Genomic DNA, 25,795 nt, shown 5'->3' with positions numbered 1-25,795 from the left:
AGCTTACACTAGCTAGATGTGAAATCTTCTTTTCTAAATGGGGAGTTGAAGGAAGAAGTATATTTAACACAACCATAAGGGTTCATTAAAAAGGGGTAGGAACACTTGGTCGGTAAATTAAAGAAGACAATGTATGGGTTGAAATAGGCTCCCAGATCTTGGTATGAGAAAACATTCTCTTTCGTTTTACAACATGGTTATAAGAGAAGTAAAAATGATCCAAATCTATATATCATATTTGATTCAAAGGGGCATATTGTGTTGATTTCCTTATATGTTGATGATTTGATTGTTATTGGAAATTTTGATGAATTGGTTGAAGAAATTAAAGTGCAAATGTCATAGGTATTTGAAATGAAGGACCTTGGAGAACTGCATTATTGTTTGGGTCTTGAAGCCTGAAGGGACTCTTGCTAGACTTTTGTTACTGAAGGAAAGTATGTCAAGGAATTGTTGAAGAAATTTTGAATGAATCAGTGTAAAGTTGCTTCAGTACCTATACAACAGAATGTTAAATTTCAAAGTGATGATGGTTCTAAAGAGGTGGATGCTAGATCGTATAGAGAACTCGTTGGAAGTTTGATTTATTTGACTACAACCATACCTGACTTAGGATATTCAGTGAGTTTGTTGAGTCAATTTATGAAAAAACCTCTTGAAAATCATTGGGTGGTAGCAAAAGGTGTCCCAAGGTATCTTCAAGTGACCATAAATTTTGGCATTAAATATATCGATCCTTTTGATGTTAAACTGGCAGACTATTCAGATTCATATTGAGTTTGATATCTGGATGATAGAAGATCTATAACTGGGTATGATTTCAATATTGGGTTCAGGGTCATTTCTTGGAGCAGTCAAATGCAGAGTATTGTATCTTTATAATCAGTAGAAGCAGAGTATCAAGTTGTATGTGCAACCACTTGTGAAGCAATTTGGTTGAGAATACTTCTTCTTGATGTAGGAGAAGAACAAAAGGATTCTACGGTGATGAAATGCGACAACCAAAGTTCAATCAAGATGGAAAATAATCTTGTTTTTCATAAAAAACAAAACATATAGATACTCAATTTCATTTTGTGAGAGAAAAGGTTTAGTCCAAAGAGAGTTTTATAGAATATTGTAACAACTGTGAAAATACAGCTAATATCTTCACCAAGCCTCTTGGGAAGATCAAATTTGAATTGTTTAGGGAGATGGTAGGTGTGCAAGTGAATTTTGTCTCCAATAAGGAGGAGAGTTGAAAATAATAGAGAAAGTTTGTTTCACGGTTGTGTGTGTGTCTTAGTTTAGATTTAGTTCATATTTTCTAGGAGATAGTTTTGATCTCCCTAAATTGAATGTAAACTTATTTATTCCTGATTTTATGGCCAATGGAATAGAGAGGTATTGCTTGGGTAGTCTTCAATTGTACCTTGCTCACCTGTGGGCTACTAGTTTCAGTGTGTAAGTTTCATACTAATTTGTCTTTCCATTTTTTAACACATTGTTATGAATGAGTGAAGTGAGAAGTGAGAACATTTTTGTAGGTGAATGTTTATATAGAGAAATTTTGTAAATGGAAAAATTAAAAGTATGTAAATTGTGTGGTTGTTATTATTATAAAAATTTGATTATTATTAATGTTTATGAAAAGTTTATGAATTTTATATGAAGTATTTTTCTTTTTCTTTTTAAAGTTGAAAAGTCTATTATAACATACTTATTGACTAAAAATTGGGACAATTATCATTGATAATTATTTATTAATGAAATTTAACCCATTAACATTTTTTAGGAAAAATATATTAGAGGTGGGGAGTTTTCTCTCCTAGTAGATACTTATGAGTTATGGGACTTTAACCTATTTCTTTACGTCTTTGGAGCTTGAGCTATTGGACAACCAAAAGAAATTTCAACTCTTTATTTCAACACTATGAGCGTTGTACTCTCCACAATATTCCCAAGAAAACCATTATCCTTTGTGGTAAGCACATTCCTTCGAGTAATATTTAATCATAATTCCATGTATAAGAAACTAGTTATTATTCTAATTAGCATTTAACCTCTTGTCTATTTTGGAATAAGGATTCTACAATTTTGATTTAATTATTAATAATTATTTGGTGGTGGGTGGTGATTTAACCTCCAAAGAATATTTGAAAACATTTCTAGTAGTACTCACATATCAAAGCTTACGATTTATCTTAAGAGTAGCCTTTATACCTTTTTAATTCAATTGATTAATTTTGAAAAAATGACATAATGAATAAGTGTCATATGAAATGAGTTATGGTCTTTTGGGCATATGGTATTGATAATCCATGGTATTGTTATTGTATCAAAGAATATTTACATTTTAAGGTTCACTATTTAAACTTAATCTCGATAGTTAAGTATCTTGTGATAATTTTTTTAATATTTTTATTTATCTATATATATTTAATATATTATTTTTTTATAATAATAATAATAATAATAATAATAATTTGAAGTAAAATTATAATTTACTTTATTTTTTTCAAATTTTAACTATTTATTGGTATAAACATTTTATAGCCATTTAATTTATAAAATCAAATAATTACTTTATTATATATATTTTTAACGACTACACTTTAACCATCAATATAAAGAAATGTTATTGTTAGATCTGAGGCTTTTGTGATCCATATTATGATAAATTCTTTTTGGATTAATCACATCATTAGGATTTGGTCGAGTTTCGAGCCAACTAATGAGGTTCATTCTCAGAACAAGGTGAAAAAATCATACAATCTTCATGAATAAATAGCAAGGATGCATCATTGCCCAAGGTTAGCCATTGCAAACTACCCGTTGAAAACTAGCCGTCGGAGATTAGTTAAACATATAACTAAAATTTCTTAAAAAGGTAGATATGAATTATATAAATTATTTAATAATCTAAAATTATTTATAAATCCTTTCATCTTCTAAATTCAGTTAGAAATTAGTTGTATATGGTTAAGAATACTTCATCAATAAGGGATTAAGAATAAGTTTAAAAATATTAATAAAAATGTACATTAGGATATTATATATAATATCAAATAATAATAAAGTTATAAGGGAGTTAAAAATATTAATAAAAATAGTTGTTGTTATGTAATATTAAATACTAAGAAGTTACCATATTATAAGGAATAAGGTTAAGAGAGATTAGGAGGGATTCAAAATATTCTCAAAAAGAAAAAGAAATTGCTTAGTATTATAAATGTTGGAATATCTAATTCCTACTTGTCTCTAGTTGTGATTCAGTTTGTTCCTAGTAGTTAGGATCCATTTCCTAGTTTGGTGTGTGGTTGAGAGATTTCCTCAACCAATAGATTGTGTGTCCAAAATAGTCTCCCTATCCCAAGACAACATTCATGTATATATGTAATCTTATTTTTAATGAATTGTAGACAGATATTGTGCATAGTGATATTTTAAGTTCCTATGAGAGCACTGAGGGCCTGGCCCCTTGTGGGCTTGGTCGCTCCTGGGTTGAGGAAAATAAAGAGTTTGGTGTTTACTATGTATGCAATTTTGGATGTGCGAGGACCAGTGATGGTCGATTGCAGTGACATCATTCCTCTTCCGGATGTACTGAAGGCATGCATCCGGCACGATAATATGGAATTCGTTCACGCAAACATGGCCAAAAATAAATGCCAACCCTACACCGTCAGCAAGAAGGCTGGTCATCAGACATCCGTAGAGTCATGGGGAACGGGGTGAGCAATTTCCAAAATTCCCTGCATTGTCGGAGGGGGAACACACAGAGTTGGCCAGGGAGCCTTCAGCAACATGTACCTTGGCGGCATGATGTTTTCCCCCACGAAAATATGGTGGAAATTGGTGCGTGCTTTTCTTCACATGCTTTGCTTATCTGTTCAAAAGACCTAGAATCGAATCCCACTGCCATTTAACATTTTCAATATAAGCTACATAGTAATTTCTGTGGAGAAAGTAATGCATAGGTCTCGAGTTCCAATCCCGCTCTCGCCTTTTACGTCAGCCAAACATACGGCCAACATGGAAGTTTTTTTTTTGTGCAGTAGAGAATTAGGTCATGAGGCTTGGGACAGCCTTTTGGGACAACCTTTTGGAGCTTCCAATATAATATCCTCAGTCAATAATGATCTCGTTTGGGCTGCACCATCAACAACACCACTGGCTGATCAAATGGAAGACAGCATGGCAGAGGATCCTGATCAGGTATCTAGTCCCGTTCAACCAGTATTTGGTGGATAGATTGCTTCACCAACTCCATCTTTTATGTCTGACTCTCAGCCAACTGCTCCATCTGCTGAGAAATATGTTTTCGTCGAAAATCTGTTTTTTCCAATTTTGTGAGGTGAGCGTGGAGTTTCATTTAAGTGGAGAGATAACTGTGTTGTGACTGTTTTTTCAAATAAGTGATCTAAATTCATGTTGGGTAGAGATAGAGAAATTTGATGTTTTTTCAAATTGAATGTTTATTTTTTTTGTTTTTTCAAATAAGTGATCTAAAGTCATGTTGGGTAGAGATAAATAAATTTGATGTTTTCTCAAATTGAATGTTTATTTTTTATGTCTTGGATAAAATGATTGTGCCTTATTGAGCCTAGCTAACTCAATTTAGGTAAGGTTATTTTGGTATAATTCGAAACTCTAACAAATGACGACATGTTAAGCATGGAGCTCCAAGATTTAATTGACAAAGAAAAAGATGCCCAAGATGTGAAACCAGTAGCAACAACGATTAAACGATGATGGACAACTAGGTGAAAGTATGAGTTTGTTTGTGTTTGTGGAATAGACTCTATTATGTTGTAAAGTGAATCACAGTTGTAATGTAAGCAAGTCTAGGATGTTTTATTTTGGTCATTGTAATGTATGTACCTGGTAACTCCAGAGTTGGAGTGTGAAATGTAAGCCTTATAAGGCAGGTGTATCCCCATAGAGTTCATGGTAATCTAAAAACAACTTTGTATTTGCAGTGTCAGTTTGTGGTGGGCCATAAACCACATGTAACAATGAAGTGGGACAACTATTCTTATAAACATGGTTTAGGGTTCGCCTACAAAACCCTTGGCCCAAAGTGGCTGGAGTGCCTTAGTGGCAGGTTTGTGGCCCAGAGTGGCTGGAGTGCCTTAGTAGCAGGTTTGTGGCCCATGGTGGTTGGAGTGCCCTAGCGGTATCTCATATTAACATGGTATCATTTTAACATGAAGAGCCTTCATGGTTGAATTGAGTGCCTTGGTGGCATTGTTGAGCCTTCATGGCCGTGGTTAGCCTTTGTGGCTGAGAGCCCTTGTTGGCATGGTTGAGGGTGATCCGTTAAAACCCAAAGCATGGTTACGGGTAATTCGACAAAACCCGGGGTAACAATGATGGAGGGGGTTTTACAAGTACAGGTACAGGTGTGCAGTTATAATTGTTGGAGGAACCATGTATGCGAAGGACATCCTACAAGACTGGTGGTTGCAGCAGTTAGTACCCATGCATTCCGGTGGATGGTTGCTCCTTTATATGGACATCAACATATACTTTTTTGGTATATTTGACCACAACTAGATTTGCAAACTCATATTGAGACAAGTATTCATTAAGGAGGAGTGTTGGAATATCTAATTCCTACTTGTCTCTAGTTGTGATTCTCACTAAGTAAAGGAGTTTGTTCCTAATAGTTAGGATCCATTTCCTAATTTGGTGTGGGGTAGAAAGATTTTCTCAACCAACAGGTTGTATGTCCAAAATAATCTCCCTATCCTAAGACAACATTCGCATATATATGTAATCTTATTTTTAATGAATTGTAGACAGATATTGTGCACATTGATATTTTAAGTATAAAGAATAATAAATCATTAAGAATACTTCAAAAATTAATAAAATGTTAAAAACAAAATATAGAGTTTATATATTAATAAGGTTTATAATCGAATTATTATAAAGAAATGTTATTAATTATCATTGAAAAAAGAACGTAATAAATACGATAATGTAATGGTTACATCTAAATAACGAACTAGTAAAAAATGGCAGGCGAAACTCATCAATCGAACCGGCTAGCATTGGAACCATCTTGTTCTTGCATTTCCAACGAGACGTAGTTTCATAACTGATTCCATCTACAATATTAATGAATTGTTGAAGAACAGAAAGATGTGAAGCGTTGTGCATCCATTTTAAGATCTAGTTTTAAAACTTATGTGGTTGAGACTATTAATAAATATTTCAATTAAAATTGAACCATATTCTAAATTGGACCAGACTTGTGGGTAATCAGCAACGGCAACCAATATTTACAAGCCATAAATAAGTGGCGCAGTATAAGCTGATCATTGAATTCAAATAATTACATTATTCATAAGTGAGCATATATTTCCTGGCGCATATTAATGATTCAATAAACTTGTAATGCCTGGCAATCAGCAACATCAGAACATCCACGATTATTTAATTGTGAATCTCTGACCACTGAGGATTATAGTATTTCCTGAGTTACCATAATGGTGCCAATAGTATAATATTGGCTGAGCTATTATAATGGCGAAAACTTTCTGGAGCTGTTTATTAGTTTTAGGGAATCAAACCTGAATGATGAAAGAGTTAACCTATCATTTTGGTACTCAAACCTGAATGGTGAGAAAACGAATAGCCCACCTCAACTAAGCATCATTCATATAAATAAATTTTTCCATCACATGACACACAACAGGCATGATCATTAAAATTAATAAATTTAATGCGGACAAGCTCTATATTCTCATATTAATGTCGACATAGGGTCGATGCATCAATTCTACGCTGGCCAGACAAAACAGCCGGACCCCGACCGATCCAACAGGACCATGGAGTTAAGTCTCATTAACACCGCCTAAGTAGGGCAATGTCATGACCGCCGTCTAATACAGTGCCTCTTAAACCTTAATAACTTTTGCAGACACTCAAATATACTCAAATTTCTGGACAGTTTGTACTAGGTAAAACTGAACGCTCTAAAACATAATATCTAATATCTCCGTGATAACATCTAATCATTAGATCACATTCTCAAAACTCTAAGATAACATCTAATGAACCTCAAATCTATATGATAACATCTAATCATTAGATCAAATCCTCGAAGCTCTATTCTACAATAAAATGTTATCATGAAAGTATCAGGGGTGAACAAAAAGTAGCTTTCGATCAGCGTGTTGTTATGTTTTTTACTTTGACATCGCCATCTGTTGTTGGAAATTAATTATGACCCCGTAGCCACCGCTATACTGACCACCATGATCCTTTGAGCCTGAAGAGGGTTTAACCAACCTAATAGTTTTGTATAAATATAGTTGAGCTAAGATAGAACATGGTAGAGAGTCGGGACGCATAGTCCGAGTGCGTCCAAGTACTTGTATGCAGCTGTAGCTGCTGCTTTCTGGTTTCACTGTTATGTAAATGACGTCGTTTTAATATTTAGCAGCCGTAGCTGGTTTGTATTGTTTTGTATCTGAGCGTTGTGCTCTGTGGCTTTCAATTAGTATCAGGGCGCTACACTGTTCTGTTTCTTTCATGTGGTATCAGAGCATTGTGTGCTCTGCCCATTCTATCAATTGGTATCAGAGCCAGACGAGCAAAGAATTGTTGAAGGAATCATTTGCAGAAAGAGATGGTCATAGCTTTGTGAACAACCACCAGCCACAGTAAGTTCGCAGCCCCGTTCTTTCTTATTGTGAAGAGAAGATTGTATGAAGATAAAACCTCCCTACTCTGTCGCAGTAGAGTTGTAGTGAAGTCATGGTGTGGTTGGAGTGTAAGCTAGTGCGAGCTAGCGTGAAGTAGGAACTAAGGAATGAGCTACCTGTGTGCGTGAGTCAACGCTTGATACAGTGAGCCTTGAGGTCAATTCCCGTGGGTCTGAGATGGAGTGAGTGTGTGAGAACACCATAAAGTATTGTGGTGTGAAGCGGCTGAGGTACGAGCAATAGGTAAGTTCTGTAAGTGGAGTATATAAGAGTCCATCGATTGATTAGCGCTGAAGCTGCCATCTTATGAAAAGAAACTATAGATTCATAGAAGCTTATACTGTGGCTCATCACTCGTTTGAAGAGCCAGTGAAGTTTGTAGTGACCGGTTTGGTGAAAGGGGGTCTGGTTATGAGTGGAATTTGCATGAAGCTGATGCTCTAATTTTTAGAGAACGTGTTGTGTGATTTTTCCAAATCATGGCATAACTGGCTATGCTCTGCAGCTTTTCAAAAGTAAATTATGTATAGCGTGGCCCTGTGTGAGGATCACTTTGTGTGGGGAGGACTGCTCCAAATTTGGAGGCGCCTGCGATTTGTATTGATTTCTTAATAGAATCCATCGAATATTTATATTCTCGTCGACCTCATATTCTTCAAGATATTATTGTCCCTCACCCTGCAACTAGCACCCTTTGAAGAAGAAGGAAAAGCGTAAATGGAACAGTGGCTGCATATGTAAATTTTGCACCGGATTGCAGAGCCGCTCGCCATATTGAGGTATTGTGGATTGAGCTGAAAAGGGCAGCTGAAGATTTTTGTGTGGTTGACTGTCTAAGTTGCCGTTAGTCGGATGCTAGCGAGGTGTGAATTTACTATTGTCTTATTTACAAATTTAAAGTTTTAAATTCTTGAAGCAAAAACTGGTTAGAAATCTGATGAACAATACTTGAGAAAAGCCTAGTCATTACGCAAGAAAAAATAAAATCTTTGATTTACATTGTTGTATGTTGGTAGATTTATAATGTTCTTTCGAAATTTCTCTGAGTATCAAATTATCTATGGACTAAAAGGTAGTAGTTTGCTGCAGAGAGTCCGGACGCACAGTCCGAATTGTACGCAGCCGTAGCTGCTTCATGTTCTGTTAATTCATGTGTCGTTTTAGGTTTAGTTACCAGCTGTAGCTGTGTACTGAATTTCTTTCAATTGGTATCAGAGCATTGTGTGCTCTGCCCGTTCTATCAATTGGTATGAGAGCCAGAGTAATTGAGCGTATTACAATTGTAGCTCACTGTCACGGTCTGAAAGTGAAGGAAAAGAAGCAGAATGCTTACTGATCTGTGGTGTGAAAGTATATTGTTGCCAACACTGGTGCCAATTGGGACCAGAGATGCCTCTACTCAGTCATAGTGGAGGGAAAAAATCTCCAGTGCTCCACAAAGTCAGAAATGGCCCTCGCAGCAACAAAGTTGAGGACTGATTGAATGAAGTTGTTTGAAAATTCCACGATTTCAATGGAAATTGTTTATGAGGTTACTGTTGCAGTGCAGAGCTTCCAGGAGTGCCAATGACGTTTGGCATTGAAGCTTTCCAGTGAAGAGAGATGAAATTTTACCCGTCGGGAGAAGGTGTCGTTGAAAGAAGTACCGCGGCCCCAGTCGTAATCAGGGACCAAGACATCAATTTTTTCAGTTTTAATTGTCGCCTTAAAGAATAAGGAATCAGAACGAGCCGTCGTAGTCAAGCTAGTTTGGCTGCCGCAAACCTGTAGAATTGAAGACTTCGTTGAAGAGTTTAGTAGCAAGGTTGAGGCACAGCGCCAAGGGTTCCAGCGGCAACACAGAAGAGGGGATGGCCCGCTAGAGGTCTCTGCCATAAGTCACAACCACCAGTATTGTGAGCCGCTCTGACTTTCTATTATTTTCTAAGCTCTACTTTTCTAAACAAAATCATAATGCTACATAATTGCAATCGTTGAAATATATGCGGATTCATATGCTTATATTGAATTAAGAAAAGCTAGATAGCCACTTTGTAACACTCTTCTTGATAAGAGAGCCGTGAGCCTGTAGAACTACAGCCACATGGCAGAGAAGAAGTGTTGAGGCATATTCTTTGTCACTCTAAATCGAGTCTTGCGTAACTTGTGTGAGGTTACTATTGTAGTGCACGAGGTGCTGTAGAGCAGTGATTGCTGTTTATGTTCGATGGTGTTCCTTGTTTTGGATGATTGACACATTTCCTTCAGCGAAGCTTTTGAACTTTTTTTTTTATTGGCGCTTGTTTATTTGTTTGTGAGACTGTAACTTGAGTGAGCATCGACTGTCATGGAGGATGCACCCGCTAGTTGAATATGAAGTCGTGATTTAATCTTTTGCAACGTGGAACTGTGGCACTCATTAAAGTGTTCAACCCATTTGTGAAATTGCCAGCGTCAAAATCAAAGTTTTGCCAACTGGATAAAGAAGGCAAAGGTAGATAAAGAAGGCAAAGGCAAGAAGCTTTGAGTTTGGAAGTGCCAGTGTGTTAAAGAGCGTGGAACCTGTAGTGTTTTAATGGGAAAAGAAAAGTGGTGTTCTAATGGGAAAAGCAAAGTGGTTGAGAAGTCTAGTAGAAGACAGAGACAAAATTAAAGGCGATTGGTTTAGCGTTGATCTGTGGGTTATTAGAATACTTACTTTTTTTCGAGCTAAAGACTTAATTGAACGTTGGTCTAATAACCCATCTGATGAAGTATGTGATGATTTAACATTAAATTTTATAAAACAAGGATTGGATGAGAAATTTTTTTGCAAGGTAGCAGACGCTACAACTTCCAATGAAGCATAGAAGATCCTCGAAGCAGAGTTTGGTGCAAGGGGAGTAAAGAAGTCAAAGACAATAGCCTTGTTCAGCGTGTTGTAGCAGTGCTTGAAGATGAGAATGAAGATGGATTTGTAGCGGAGAATCTACAGAGGGATGAAGGATTTTGTGAATCTCACTTGAAAGTGGATCACAATGTTGATGGTGTGTTAGCTCATTTTGGCATAGATAATGTTGCCAATGGAGAAGCATTTGGTTCAGTGGATCCAACAATTGAAATCGTTGATGTTAAATTTGATGAAGAACAATTAACTCGTGACGAGTGGTTGCAGATGATGCAACATAAACATCTTATTGATAGACTATTATTTGGTGAGAGAAACCCACTTTTTTTTTAAAACCAGATGGAAGAAAACCTATTGGCAGAAGCAAAGGTGGAGACTCAAGATTACGAGGCATCCACAGAGTTAATGAAGGAAGAAGAGGAGAAAGCTCAGTCTAGAGCAAAATGAACAGAACCAATATGGTTCTCAAAATGTTTTTTCATATAAACTGAAAAATGATTTTGTGTCTGCAAATGTTAAAAGAAACCGAGATGAAGCAACAAAACATGAAGAAGAATTAAAGTTTCTTGAAGCATGGCTTGAAAAACCATGTATTGATGATTCCTTCATAGAAATTGCGACTTATGAATATTGAAGACAATATGGATGATATTGAAAATGAAAATGAAATTTTCATGTCTCAAAATGTTTTTTCATATAAATTGAAAAATGATTGTGTGTGCAGATGTTAGAAGCAACCGAGATGAAGCAACAAAACATGAAGAAGAATTAAAGTTTCTTGAAGCATGGCTTGAAAAACCATGTATTGATGATGCCTGCATAGAAATTGCAGCTATGAATATTGAAGACAATATGGATGATATTGAAAATGAAAATGAAATTTTCATGTATTGGAACCTTGAAGAGATTAAATTTTATTATGAACTTATGTTGCAGCAAAATAATAATCAGAAGATTGATGATGAAGAACAAACTATAGAAGATGACATGTGGCAGTGGTCCACATACAAACATATTTTTGAAGGGGTAAAGGACGTCCATGGACACCCTGAAATGATTTTTTATGTTTTGGTAGCGCTGCAACAACAAATGAAGAAACTGAAAGACAAAGGTGAACCAATTTAGAGGATACATGATGTGGAAGAAAAGGAAAAAGAAAACCAGTACAAGAGTTGATGTCAAAGTTTTGAATCATTGTAAGCCTAGCTGAGACTTAGATCAGCAGGCATGTTTAAGTTTTATCGAGGTTACGTTGTCGGTCATAATTAAGGGGGAGTGTTGGAAATTAATTATGACCCCATATGAAATAACTGACAATGCGTCAAACACCGCCTCACCGCCATGGCTTGCTCTCCATCGAAGAGGCACCACCACCATACTCACCGCCATGACCCTTCGAGCCTGAAGAGGGCTTAACGGACTTAATAGTTTTGTATAAATATAGTTGAGCTATGATAGAACATGGTAGAGAGTCAGGACGCATAGTCTGAGTGCGTATGAGTACTTGTATGCAGCTATAGCTGCTGCTTTCTCGTTTCACTGTTATGTAAATGATGTCGTTTTAATATTTAGCAGCTGTAGTTGGTCTGTATTGTTTTGTATCTGAGCGTTGTGCTCTGTGACTTTCAATTAATATCAAAGCACTGCCCTGCTCTATCTCTTTCATGTGGTATCAGAGCATTGTGTGCTCTACCCATTCTATCATCTGTCACAGAACTACTCTCCGTTACATTTGCATTTGCCATGGGGAAGTAGGCCAGCACCCATGTATTTCATGCTTCCTGTAAACCATAACCATAGTGTTGCTACTTCAGTGCACTACAAAGCTTTGGGAAGATAATTTCAAATGGTTTTCTAAGAGTATAGCATTATAATTGATAGCAATTGCAAAGTGTAACAATGTTGTAATGCTAAAATTATAGAAATAGAGTATAGCGTGTATATTTTGTAAAATTTTTTGATGTTTGGAATCATTCACAAATAGTCTTGTGTTTAAAAGCTCTTTGTGTTAATTTCACCAATACCTACGATTGCGTAATCAAATTGTAATACTTCAGCAACTGTTGAATCCACAGAATCACTAGCATACTTATTGGAGAGTTTCGCACCTCTTAGGAGGAGGGAATATGAGCGAGAACCATCCGAAATACCAAGTTGTCATCTACACTATAATAATGCATAGTTACCATGTTGGAGCTCGAATTCGATTGGATATGGACCAATAATTGAAAGCCGGAGTATACATCTTATCAATAACTAAAAACAATCATCAAAATTTTAGAAAATAGAAAGCTAGAATTCTTAAATTCAAAAAAACCAACATTTTTTAAACATTATTTTTAATCATGTTATAAATATTTACAAATAGAATTACAAGGAAGGAAAAAAGAAAGGCTAGATAAAATTATCTATTTTCTATATATTTGATATTTTTCTTAATTATATTGTGATAGGAATGTTTATTTTTGGAATAGTTTTTTATTTTAAAATATTTTTAATAGTTTACTATGATGAAATAACTTTTTTATTTTAGAATATTTTACTAGTTTATATTGATGAAATTTAGATTTATTTTGAAAGTAATTGTGCATTTTAATTGGAAAGATAATGTTTCTATGTTGATTTTGGAATTGGTTTGAAATTTGTAAGAAATAGTTTTGAGATTTTTAAAACTCTTATCTCTGAAGTTTGAAGTTTTTGGATCTGACATCAACTATATAAATATATTGTAATTGAAAAAAATGCAACAAAAATTATTTTATGTTTGTCATCTATGTAAACATGTATGCATTTTCAATTTTTATCTTGGTATCGAAAATTGTATAAGCTTGACTCTCTCAATTTCTATCTTGGTATCAGACCTTATATAGGCTCTATCCTGTACATGTTGAATATGTAATTTAAACTGCGCTGACGTACAACGCCCAAAAACCGCTCAGCAAAACCATAAACCATTTTATGCATATCGGACCGCTTTTGCGTGAAAGTGGTTTCCATATTTTTGACTCCGATAAAATTTGGTGCAGACGCGTGGCTCTCGCCATACGTAAGCAAACGTAATTTTTCGGAAGCTATTGCTCAGTTATGTAATGCCTTCCGTTATTCTCCTCCACCGTCAGATCTGCTCCCGCGCTCTCCACCGTCGATTGCCTAAAGCTGCATACGGGCCTACATCAAGTTAATGTTGCGTGGAGTAAAAGATTTTGGGTTGACCGCCATAAAACAATATAATTAATATGCCCGTAGAAAGTAGATGAAAGTTTTAAATTTTAATTTTTTTTTTATGTCGAAGGTATGGTGCATTTAAAAAAGGCATGGTCTGGTGAGTGTGTTAAAAATATTTACGACACGTAAAATGTAATTGTTTTTTTTTTGTTTTGTTTTTTTTCAAAAAAATGAAAAGGGGTCGTGTGTTGTAATATGTTTTCGTGTGATGTGTTGACTAATTGTAATATGTGAGAGCTCGGGGGCAGCGAAAGAGAACAGAGAGAATTTGCACAGCATTGCATGAAGAAAAGAACAGAGAGGAGCGCATTTGTTTAGCAAGCCTGTGTAAGTTTTTTTTACAGCGGTATGTGTAAAAAAATTAGTTTTACAGCAGTAATGTAAAAAGGGATTTACAGTAGTAAACCCAGCTCAGTAAATTCTCATGTGGAGACAGAGTAAATGTTTTGGTTGAATGTTGTTTTTGGTAAATCCCTCTCAGTAAAAGAGGATGAATATGTATGAGGCAATATATTTTTGAATAGAAATGTTTTTATGGTGGTGAAATACTCTGTTCCTCAGTAAAAAAAAATTAAAAGCTTCCCTGTGCACAAAAGATCCTGGAAAGGTAGAAACAGAGCATTGCCTCTCTGTGGTGTTAAATTTTTTTTGTTTTTGGGATTTTCTCATTAAAAATCCCCAACAGTGGTATCAGAGCAGGCTTAGGCTCTTTGAAAGTGTTCAAGAAGCTGAAGGGAGGAGTTTTTTGCAGCAGTAGATCTTCTCCAGCAAAGTAAAGTCTCAGGCAAAGGATTCAGGTATTTCAAAAGTTTTTTTTGTGTTGCTGAAGAAGCAGTCAGTTGTTTTAAAATACACAGTCAAGAAATTGAAGCATAGTTGAGGCTGCAAGAATGGCTGGCACAAGCACCAGTAATAGCATGGGTATGCAGCTCCCATTATTTGATGGTAAGAACTATGACTATTGGGCAATAACAATGAAAGCCCTGTTTGCTTCCCAAGACTTATGGGAAATAGTTGAGGAAGGTTTTGAACAACCAGCAGATGAAAATAAGTTTAATGCATTAACTCAAGGAGAGAATGATCTATTAAAGAGCTGCAAGAAGAAGGATTCAAAAGCCCTTTTCTTCTTGTATCAAGCAGTGCATGGAAGCGTGTTTCCAAGGTTAGCAGTAGCTAAGACATCCAATGAAGCATGGCAAACCCTCAAGACAGCCTATCAAGGCATGGAGAGAGTGAAGACAGTAAAACTACAATTGCTGAGAAAAGATTTTGAGAATCTGAGCATGAAGGAGTCATCATTCTTCACACATGTGATTGGATTGGTCACACAGATAAGAACTCATGGAGAAACCATTGAAGATAGGAGGATTGTGGAGAAAATATTGAGGGTCTTACCCTCAAAGTTTGATGCGATTGTCACCACCATAGAGGAGACAAAGGATCTCTCAAAATTTTCAGTTGATGAACTACATGCATCACTAATAACACATGAGCAGAGGTTGAGTAGAAATGAAAACTCATCTCTAGAGCAAGCCTTCAAGACCCAGATGTCCTTTGGAAGACGAAGAGGTCAAGGCAGAGGAAACAAGAGAGGAAGAGGCAGAAGCCAGAACAGAGGTGGAAGGAACAGCCCAGCAAATGCACAAGGAAGAGGCAGCAATCCAAATCAGAACCAAGGCCAAGGTAGCAGCCAACAAAGAGGACAATATCATGCTCAAGGACAAAGGTATGAAAAATCCAATGTCCAATGCTATTATTGTAAAAAATATGGGCATTATGCCAGTGAATGTAGGAAGAAGCAGCATGATATGAACAATAGAGAAAATGCAAATGTCACTAGAGAAAACAGCAATCAAAATAATGTGTTGTTAGCCTATAACATGGCTGAAACAAACAGTGAAGACATATGGTTTTTAGACTCAGGTTGCAGCAACCATATGACAGGAAACATAGCCTTCTTTTCTGCTCTAGATCAGAATATGAAATCAGAAGTTACACTAGGAACTGACAGCAAAATCTCTGTTATGGGAAAAGGGGAGGTAAAAATATTTACAAAGCAAGGAGAAAGGAAAACCATAGCAGATGTCTACTATGTCCCCGGAATGAGATGTAACCTCTTGAGTATTGGACAGCTTGTCCATAAGGGGTACACTGTTTTCTTTAAAAATGATGTATGCACCATCATGGATATAGCACCCATCAAAAGATGCATTGCTGAAGTAAAAATGACAAGGAACAGGATGTTCCCTCTTAGAATAAGAGCAGATTTGAAAAACAAAGGAGAAATTGCAGCAGTTACCCAAGAGGCCTTCCAAAGCGTGCCAAAGGATGAAAATTGGTTGTGGCACTTGAGATTTGGACATCTCAATTTTGGAGGTCTAAATTTGTTGAGCAGGAAAGGAATGGTAAGAGGATTACCATTGATAGAGAAACCGGACAGCCTATGTGAAGGTTGCATTTTGGGGAAACAACATAGAGAAAGTTTTCCATCAGGTAAAAGCATAAGGGCAAAGGCACCCTTAGAGATCATCCACTCAGATTTATGTGGACCGATGCAAGCTCCATCATTAGCAGGCAACCAATATTTTCTAACATTCATTGATGACTTTACAAGAAAGACTTGGATATATTTCCTTAAAAACAAAAGTGAAGTGTTTGAGAAATTCCAAAACTTCAAGGCATTTGTGGAAAACCAAAGCGGGCTGCATATAAAAGTTTTGAGAACTGATAGAGGAGGTGAGTATATCTCCAAGGAATTCCTAAGATTTTGTAGAGAAAATGGAATTCACAAACAGTTTACAGCTAGGTACACCCCACAGCAGAATGGAGTAGTTGAAAGGAAGAATAGGACCATCATGGATATGGCGAGGAGCATGCTAAAGGAAAAGCATTTGCCAAATGATTATTGGGCTGAAGCTGTAAATTGTGCAGTGTATATTTTGAACAAGTGTCCTACAAAAGCAGTGATGAACAAGGTGCCAGAAGAAGCGTGGAGTGGAAGAAAGCAAGGAGTCACCCACATGAGAGTTTTTGGATGTGTGGCCTATGCACACATTCCAGATCAGCTAAGGAGGAAGTTGGACAGCAAAGGGGAGAAATGTCTTTTCATTGGATACAGTGAGGAATCCAAAGCCTACAGGTTGTATATTGTTGGAAATAATACTGAGAGGGGGGGTGAATCAGTATTATCTAATTCTTTTAATAAATCTTCCTTATTTGTTCTTTGAATTATTTTTGCATGTCAGTACCATAAAATAATGAGCATGAACAAAGAAAACAGATAGTCACACCAAAGAACACAGGATGTAAGGTGGAAACCCAATGTGGGTGAAAACCACCTGCTGCAATATGTCTCTATCTTCTTTCAAATTAGAAACTCCTTTTACAATGGTTTTGTACTAGTGCAGTCCTTTACCAGTACGCAGGCTGCAACCTGCAGAGAGCTACAACTCTCTCTCGTTTTCCAGTCTCTCGTGGAAGGGAGCTACAACCCCCTACTTCTTTTCTTACAAGGACCACTTTTCATAAATTTTCAAACTGGATCCATAAGCATCAAATGATCATAAAGTATAAGAAAATCACCCATTCAACTGTAGTAACCAAATCAACAATAATAGAACCAAACCCAGAACACAGCAATGATAAACAAAGATCTTAAGAGAAGTAAGCACCCTGCTCAACTGCTCGCCTGCTTACGTAAGCACCCTGCTCAACTGCTTGCCTGCTTACAGTACGCACCCTACTCAACTGCTTGCCTGCTTACAGTACGCACCCTGTTCAACTGCTCGCCTGCTTACAGTACGCACCCTGCTCAACTGCTCGCCTGCTTACAGTACGCACCCTGCTCAACTATTCGCCTGCATACCTCGCTCTGAGTCCATTGAACTGCCTGCGGACCTCCGCACCTGCAACCCTTCTGTGCCTGCGTATGTACGCACCTGCAACCCTTCTGTGCCTGCATATGTACGCACCTGCAACCCTTCTGTGCCTGCGTATGTACGCACCTGAACCCTTCTGTGCCTGCGTACCGGCGCACCTGAAACGCTTCGTTCCTGTGTACGTATGCACTTTTCTTTCACTGTACCTGCGTACCTTCGGGCATAGATGATTTCAAGGCTTCAGAAATAACCCAGACAGTCAGATCTACAGATCTGAACATGCGCCGAAGAGATCTCAATCCATCAGTAGATTCGCCTTATTTAGATCTAGACATACTCCCAAGAGATCATAATATTTCAGATCTAGCCCTCATAAGATATTCAACCAAAAAAACATACTCAAACCAAATGATCTCCTTTGCTTTATATAGGAAAGCTCTTCTTTAAATCATGGATCAATACCACGGGCCGACACCATAATAACACAATACCGTCGGCTAAATACCAAGAGTAAAACATAAGAAAACCCCACATGTGAATTTCTTTGCCTTGAAATGTGTGCACTGGGGGTACGCACCTCCTGAACAGGATAACTGCGGGTATGTACGCACTTTATGTAACACTGACCTACGTGTACGCACCTTATGTAAGGTGTACCTTTGTACCCCTTATTTTCTTCAATATTTGATAGCTGATCATCAATCTCTGCTGCTGACTTGAAGTACTGTGATCTATCACCTGAATGGGTTGCCATCAAGGACAACACTTTAGTCATAATGCCAACAATCTCCCCCTTTGGACTTGATGGCAACCTCAAAACTTCAGCTTCATTCTCCCCCTTTGACATCAAGGGCAAAGGGTTATGCTCCCCCTAAGAACATGCTCCCCCTGAATATGAACCAGATCTGCAACGAAGAACCATAATCCACCATGAAAGAGATAGAGACATATTGCAGCTACTTCCAAGATCTCCTTCTGCACATCCTCCATAATGCCAACAATGCATTATATGCTCCCCCTGAACCTGTACCATCAATCAGAAGAGGTTCAGCAATAAGATGATGCATCAACAACCCCCAGCTTTTGCCTGAGGTATTCAAAAGTGTCCCTGGGCAATGCTTTGGTGAGAATATCAGCAACTTGTTCCTTAGAAGGAACATACTCCAACTTGACCTTCTGTTCAAGCACTTGTTCCCGGAGAAAATGATACTTGGTAGGTATGTGCTTGGTTTTTGAATGCATAACAGGATTCTTTGATATGCTGATTGCACTTGTGTTATCACATAAGATGGGGATTGGTGGTGTACAAGTGATTTGAAAATCCTGCAAAGTTTGCATCATCCAAAGGAGTTGGGTGCAACAAGATGCAGCAGCAACATATTCCGCTTCAGCTGTAGACAAGGCAATCGAACTCTATTTCTTGCTGAACCAAGATACCAGTCTGGAACCCATAAAGAATGCACCACCACTTGTGCTTTTCTTGTCATCCACGCTTCCGGCCCAATCTGCATCTATATAAGCATGAAGTGTAAGATCTGTATCTCTAGGATACCATAAGCCATAATTTTGAGTCCCTTGAAGATATTTGAAAATTCTCTTCACTGCCTGAAGATGAGTCTCCTTCGAATTTGCCTGAAATCTTCCAACTATTCCAACTGCATGCATGATGTCCGGTCGGGTACCTGTCAAATAAATTAAACTTCCAATCATTGATCTGTAGGTTGGTTGATGTACTACTGCAGATTCATCATTTGCACTGAGGCTACATCCTGTGACCATGGGTGTACATACTGGTTTTGCATCTTCCATACCATATTTCTTCAAAATCTTTTTGAGATACTTGGTTTGAGATAAAAAGATTCCTCCTTCTTTTTGTTGGATTTGAAAACCAAGGAAATATGTCAGTTCTCCTAGCAAGGACATTTCACGTCCATTTGAAATACTTTGAAGTTTTGAAAACTTGAGAGAGCAAGGAACATTCGGATGGCCTCAAGTCTTGCAACAGGAGCAAAGGTTTCTTCAAAGTCTATTCCTTCTTGCTGCGCATACCCTTTGCAAACAAGTCTGGCTTTGTTTCTAATTACTTCCCCATTTTCATTCAATTTATTTTTGAAGACCCATTTTGTTCCTATAACATTCTTATCCTTTGGTCTAGGAACCAGCTCCCAAGTGTTGTTCTTTTCGATCTGCTCAAGTTCTTCATCCATTGCCTTCACCCAACATTCATCTTTGCATGCCTCTTTCACATTTTGTGGTTCAGTAGAGGAGAGTAATGCCAAATAGCTTGAAGCTTCTGCAACTGTTCTTCTTGTTTGTACACCTGCTTCTTTCTGCCCCATAATCTGAGATTCTGGATGATTCTTCTGGACATATCTGGATGGAGTCTTTTCTTCTATTCTTGTTTGCTCCTCTGGTTCTTCTTGAGTTTCTTCTTGAGGTTCTTCTTCTTCATCATTTTGTCGTTGGGGGTAGCCTTCATCTTCTTCGATGTCTTCATGATGTACTTGCCTAGGAATGTATCCCTTCTCATCAACCACTACATCAATGATGTCAACAATTATGCCAAGTCTTTTGTTGTAGCATTTGTATGATTTGCTATGTGGAGAGTAACCAAGAAGAATGCCTTCATCTGCTCTAGGTTCAAGTTTGCCAAGCTGCTCATCAGTATTCTTGATATAGCATTTGCTCCCAAAGATTTTGAAGTGCTTTACCGAAGGAGTCCTACCACTCCAGAGCTCATGAGGAGTTTTAGTGTTGTTCACCTGGACATTTGTTTTGTTGAGAATAACAACCGCAGCATGTGCAGCTTCACCCCAGAACGTTGCAGGAGTTCCTGACTCATCAAGCATAGCACGAGCCATTTGTTGGACTGTTCTGTTCATTCTTTCCACAACTCCATTTTGCTGAGGAGTTCTTGCTGTAGAGAATTCTCTTCTTATCCCATGTTCTTCACAGAAATCGAAAAATTCATTTGAAGTAAATTCCCCACCTCTGTCGGATCTGAGGCACTTAATTTTGTGACCTGATTCATTTTCAACCAATGCTTTGAAGGATTTGAATTTTTCGAGTGCTTCATCTTTGTGCTTCATAAGTCCTAACCAGACAAACCTGGAGAAATCGTCAATGAATAATATCAAGTATTCTTCTCCTTGAGGTGTTCTTTTCCTGAAAGGACCACATGTATCTGTATGTACTAGCTCAAGAGGCACGCTAGTTGATCCTTCTTTCTCTGGAAAGCTAGTTCTGGTTTGTTTTCCAAACTGACATGATTTGCATATGGTGTTGTCAGGAATTTTGATATCTGGAAGATCGCGAACTGCCTGATATTTGCATGCTTTCCTTATTTGTGAAAAGCTTAGATGTCCCAACCTCCGATGCCATAACCAGTGCTCATCATCCTTGCTCATATAGCATTGTTGTTGTCCTTCTTCAAATATGTACAGATTATTTGGAGTTCTTTTGTCTTTGATCACTGTTTTACCTGTATCAAGATCACGAACAAGACATCCATTTGATCTGAATATAACCTCGGTTTTTTGATCACACATCTGGCTGACACTTAGAAGATTATGCTTCAATCCATCAACATACAAAACATTTCCAACCTTGACCTTTTCTTTTAACTGAGCAATGCCTTTTCCTTTTATAGTTGCAGGAGTATCATTTCCAAAAGAGACTTTCTTTCCTTTTTCTAGAGCAGAATATGACTCAAGTTTTTCTTTATCACCTGTCATATGCTTCGAACATCCACTGTCAATGTACCATAGATTTTCCTGTCCCTCTGCATAAAATGCTATCCCACATCTTTCTGTTTGTGGTTCCTTTATTCTCCATGTTTTGGTGCTTGAGGCTTGTTCCTTTTTCTGCTGAAACCTGCTCCTGCATTCAGAGTCTTCATGACCAAAGTTATTGCAAATAGAACATTCAACTTCATTTTCAAAAACCGAAAAGTTGTTATAGGTCCTTTTTGTAATCCCGGTCATACTTCTTTGTTTTTGAGCTTCCCTAGTCATGATTGTTTTATATGCAACACATTGAGCTGCTTTGTGACCGAAGTTATGGCAAGAAAAGCATTGTCCATTGAAGAAACTTCTGCGGTTATCGAATCTACCAGCCAATTGATTGTAATTTCTATTGTCATCTATTCTTGAACTAAATTGAGAAGATTTTACCTGTGCCTGGTTGTAGCTTTTGTTCACCCTTAAGATGGATTGCCCCTGATAGTTTCTGTTTGTAATTCGTCCCTGCTTTACCTGATGATCTTCATTGTGCTTTTGCTCATTTCTTCTTGCTGCATCCAGATAACTTTTTGAGGTGGATGCTTGAGAAGTTTCTCCATTATAGCCCAGACCTGTCTTGTTTAGTGGAGACCGCTGCACATTGATAATCTCATCCAAAGTTTCAGATCCTTTGACAAACTTGAGATTAATAGCTTTTGTTTTCTCAATCTCTTTTCTAAGACCAACAATTTCACCTTCTAATTTTTCAAGATGTTTTTCCTTTTCATCAATTTGAAATTGTAGAGTATCAATGATCATGTTCTTTTCTTCTATACATCTCTTGAGTCTAGTAATTTCATCATAAAGGTTATCCACATCTATAGCATCCATATAATCATCATCTTCAAATGCCATTAACAACTTATATTCATTACCTTGTTCATCTTCATCACTGTTTGATAGACCATCACTATCTTCATGAGTGTAGTAGCTTTTCTTATTTGCGTTCTGTTTCTTGTTCCATCTAGCAGGTTCCTTTCCTTTATCCTTATAAGGACATTTTGCAGCATAATGACCTACTCTTCCACAAGCAAAGCATTTAAAAGGTAACTTACCTCTGAACCTTCCAGAACCCCTTTGAAGATTTCTGACAAAATTTGATTCTTCTTCCTCTTCTTCTGGGACGTGGCTTGCTTCATAATAATCTCCTTTTCCTGATGCCTTGAAAGCAGCTTCTCTTCTGTCTGATAGACCTCCCTTTCTCATTTCATAAGCAGTTAGAATTCCATGTAGCTGAGACATAGTAAGAATTCGTAGATTTTCCTTTTCTTCTATTGCAGATACTTTAGATTCAAACTTGGGACACAATGATCTTAGAACCTTTTTAACCACAATAGCCTCTTTTATTTCTTCACCCAAATTTTTCATACAATTAACAACCTCATCTACCCGAAGAAAATAGTTAGCCACACTTTCATCATTATACATTTTGAGAGTCTCATACTGAATTCTGAGAGTTTGAAGTTTAGCACGCTTTACTTGTTCATCTCCATCATAGCTCGTGACAATTTTGTCCCATATCTCTTTTGCGGATTTATAGTGCATTACTTTCATGAATTCTGATTGAGATATACATCCTAATAGAGTACTGACTGCTTTCGCATTTGTTTCATACTTCTTTTTCTCGGCTGCATCTGTAGGAGTAGCTGAAGGAAAAGCGTAGCCTGTCTCTACGATGTCCCAAACTTCTGTACCAAGAGATTGAAGATAGGCAGTAACTCTTACCTTCCAATAATTGAAGTTTGTCCCATCAAAAACTGGTGGCCTGATTGATGCTTCTCTCTCGTAGTTGCTCATGATGAACGATCTACCTTCAAGCGATCAAGCTTCTCTGAAGGACCTGCTCCGATACTAATTGTTGGAAATAATACTAAGAGGGGGGGTGAATCATTATTATCTAATTCTTTTAATAAATCTTCCTTATTTGTTCTTTGAATTATTTTTGCATGTCAGTACCATAAAATAATGAGCATGAACAAAGAAAACAGATAGTCACACCAAAGAACACAAGATGTAAGGTGGAAACCCAATGTGGGTGAAAACCACCTGCTGTAATATGTCTCTATCTTCTTTCAAATTAGAAACTCCTTTTACAATGGTTTTGTACTGGTGCAGTCCTTTACCAGTACGCAGGCTGCAACCTGCAGAGAGCTACAACTCTCTCTCGTTTTCCAGTATCTCCTGGAAGGGAGCTACAACCCCCTACTTCTTTTCTTACAAGGACCACTTTTCATAAATTTTCAAACTGGATCCATAAGCATCAAATGATCATAAAGTATAAGAAATCACCCAGTCAACTGTAGTAACCAGATCAACAATAATAGAACCAAACCCAGAACACAGCAATGATAAACAAAGATCTTAAGAGAAGTAAGCACCCTGCTCAACTGCTCGCCTGCTTACGTAAGCACCCTGCTCAACTGCTTGCCTGCTTACAGTACGCACCCTGCTCAACTGCTTGCCTGCTTACATTACGCACCCTGTTCAACTGCTCGCTTGCTTACAGTACGCACCCTGCTCAACTGCTCGCCTGCTTACAGTACGCACCCTGCTCAACTATTCGCCTGCGTACCTCGCTCTGAGTCCATTGAACTGCCTGCGGACCTCCGCACCTGCAACCCTTTTGTGCCTGCGTATGTACGCACCTGCAACCCTTTCTGTGCTTGCGTATGTACGCACCTGCAACCCTTCTGTGCCTGCGTATGTACGCACCTGAACCCTTCTGTGCCTACGTACCGGCGCACCTGAAACGCTTCGTTCCTGCGTACGTACGCACTTTTCTTTCACTGTACCTGCGTACCTTCGGGCATAGATGATTTCAAGACTTCAGAAATAACCCAGACAGTCAGATCTACAGATCTGAACATGCGCCGAAGAGATCTCAATCCATCAGTAGATTCGCCTTATTTAGATCTAGACATACTCCCAAGAGATCATAATATTTCAGATCTAGCCCTCATAAGATATTCAACCAAAAAAACATACTCAAGCCAAATGATCTCCTTTGCTTTATATAGGAAATCTCTTCCTTAAATCATGGATCAATACCACGGGCCGACACCATAATAACACAATACCGTCAGCTAAATACCAAGAGTAAAACATAAGAAAACCCCACATGTGAATTTCTTTGCCTTGAAATGTGTGCACTGGGGGTACGCACCTCCTGAACGGGATAACTGCGGGTATGTACGCACTTTATGTAACATTGACCTGCGTGTACGCACCTTATGTAAGGTGTACCTGCGTACCCCTTATTTTCTTCAATATTTGATAGCTGATCATCAATCTCTGCTGCTGACTTGAAGTACTGTGATCTATCACCTGAATGGGTTGCCATCAAGAACAACACTTTAGTCATAATGCCAACAATATCCCATCCACCAAGAAGTTTTTTGTCAGCAGAGATGTTCAATTCATTGAAGAGGAAGCTTGGGATGGAAGCATAGAGAAAACAGTGAATGTTAAAAACTGTTTGTCTCATGATGAAGATGAAGAGGAGGTGGCTGAAATACATCCCCAAACAGCAGCGCCAACACAAGGACAGCAAGGGACACCATTAAGGATAAATGAGAGTGCTTCTCCAAGCACACCACAAGGAAGAAATTCAAGTGCATCTTCAAGCACGTGCACAACAAGTGAAAGAGGTAAGAAGTTTAGAAATCTAAGGGACATTTATGATGAAGGAATGAATTCCTTATTTGCCTTGTATTGTCATGTTGATGATCCTATTCATTTCGAGGATGCAATTAAAGATAGGAAATGGATAGAAGCTATGGATGAGGAGATGAATGCCATAGAGAGAAACAAAACATGGGATTTGGTTGAGCTACCAAAAGGCAAAGAAGTCATTGGAGTGAAATGGGTCTATAAGACCAAGAGCAATGCTGAAGGCAAGATAGAAAGACACAAGGCAAGGCTGGTTGTCAAAGGGTACAAGCAGCAGTATGGGAGAGATTATGAGGAGACTTTCGCACCGGTTGCAAGAATGGAAACCGTGAGAGCAGTGTTGTCTATAGCAGCTCAAAACAAATAGAAATTCTACCAAATGGACGTGAAGTCAGCATTCCTAAATGGAGTGTTAAAGGAAGAGGTTTATGTTGAACAGCCTCTAGGCTATGAGAAGAAAGGTGAAGAGCACAAAGTGTGCAAATTGAAGAAAGCTCTTTATGGGCTGAAGCAAGCGCCAAGAGCATGGTACAGCAGGATAGATTCATATCTATTGGATAATGAATTCGACAAGTGTGAAGGAGAACCCACCGTCTACATCAAAGAAAAAGATGGTAAAATTTTGATTGTTGTCTTGTATGTTGATGATGTTATTTTCACAGGTAATGATGATCAGCTCAT

This window comes from Pinus tabuliformis, chromosome Q (genome assembly GCF_031772625.1).
Source record: "Pinus tabuliformis cultivar Carrire ecotype Pingquan chromosome Q, CPIR1, whole genome shotgun sequence".
Lineage (NCBI taxonomy): Eukaryota > Viridiplantae > Streptophyta > Pinopsida > Pinales > Pinaceae > Pinus > Pinus tabuliformis.
The sequence above is the reverse complement of the archived record's forward strand: the minus strand, read 5'-3'. Positions refer to the sequence as shown.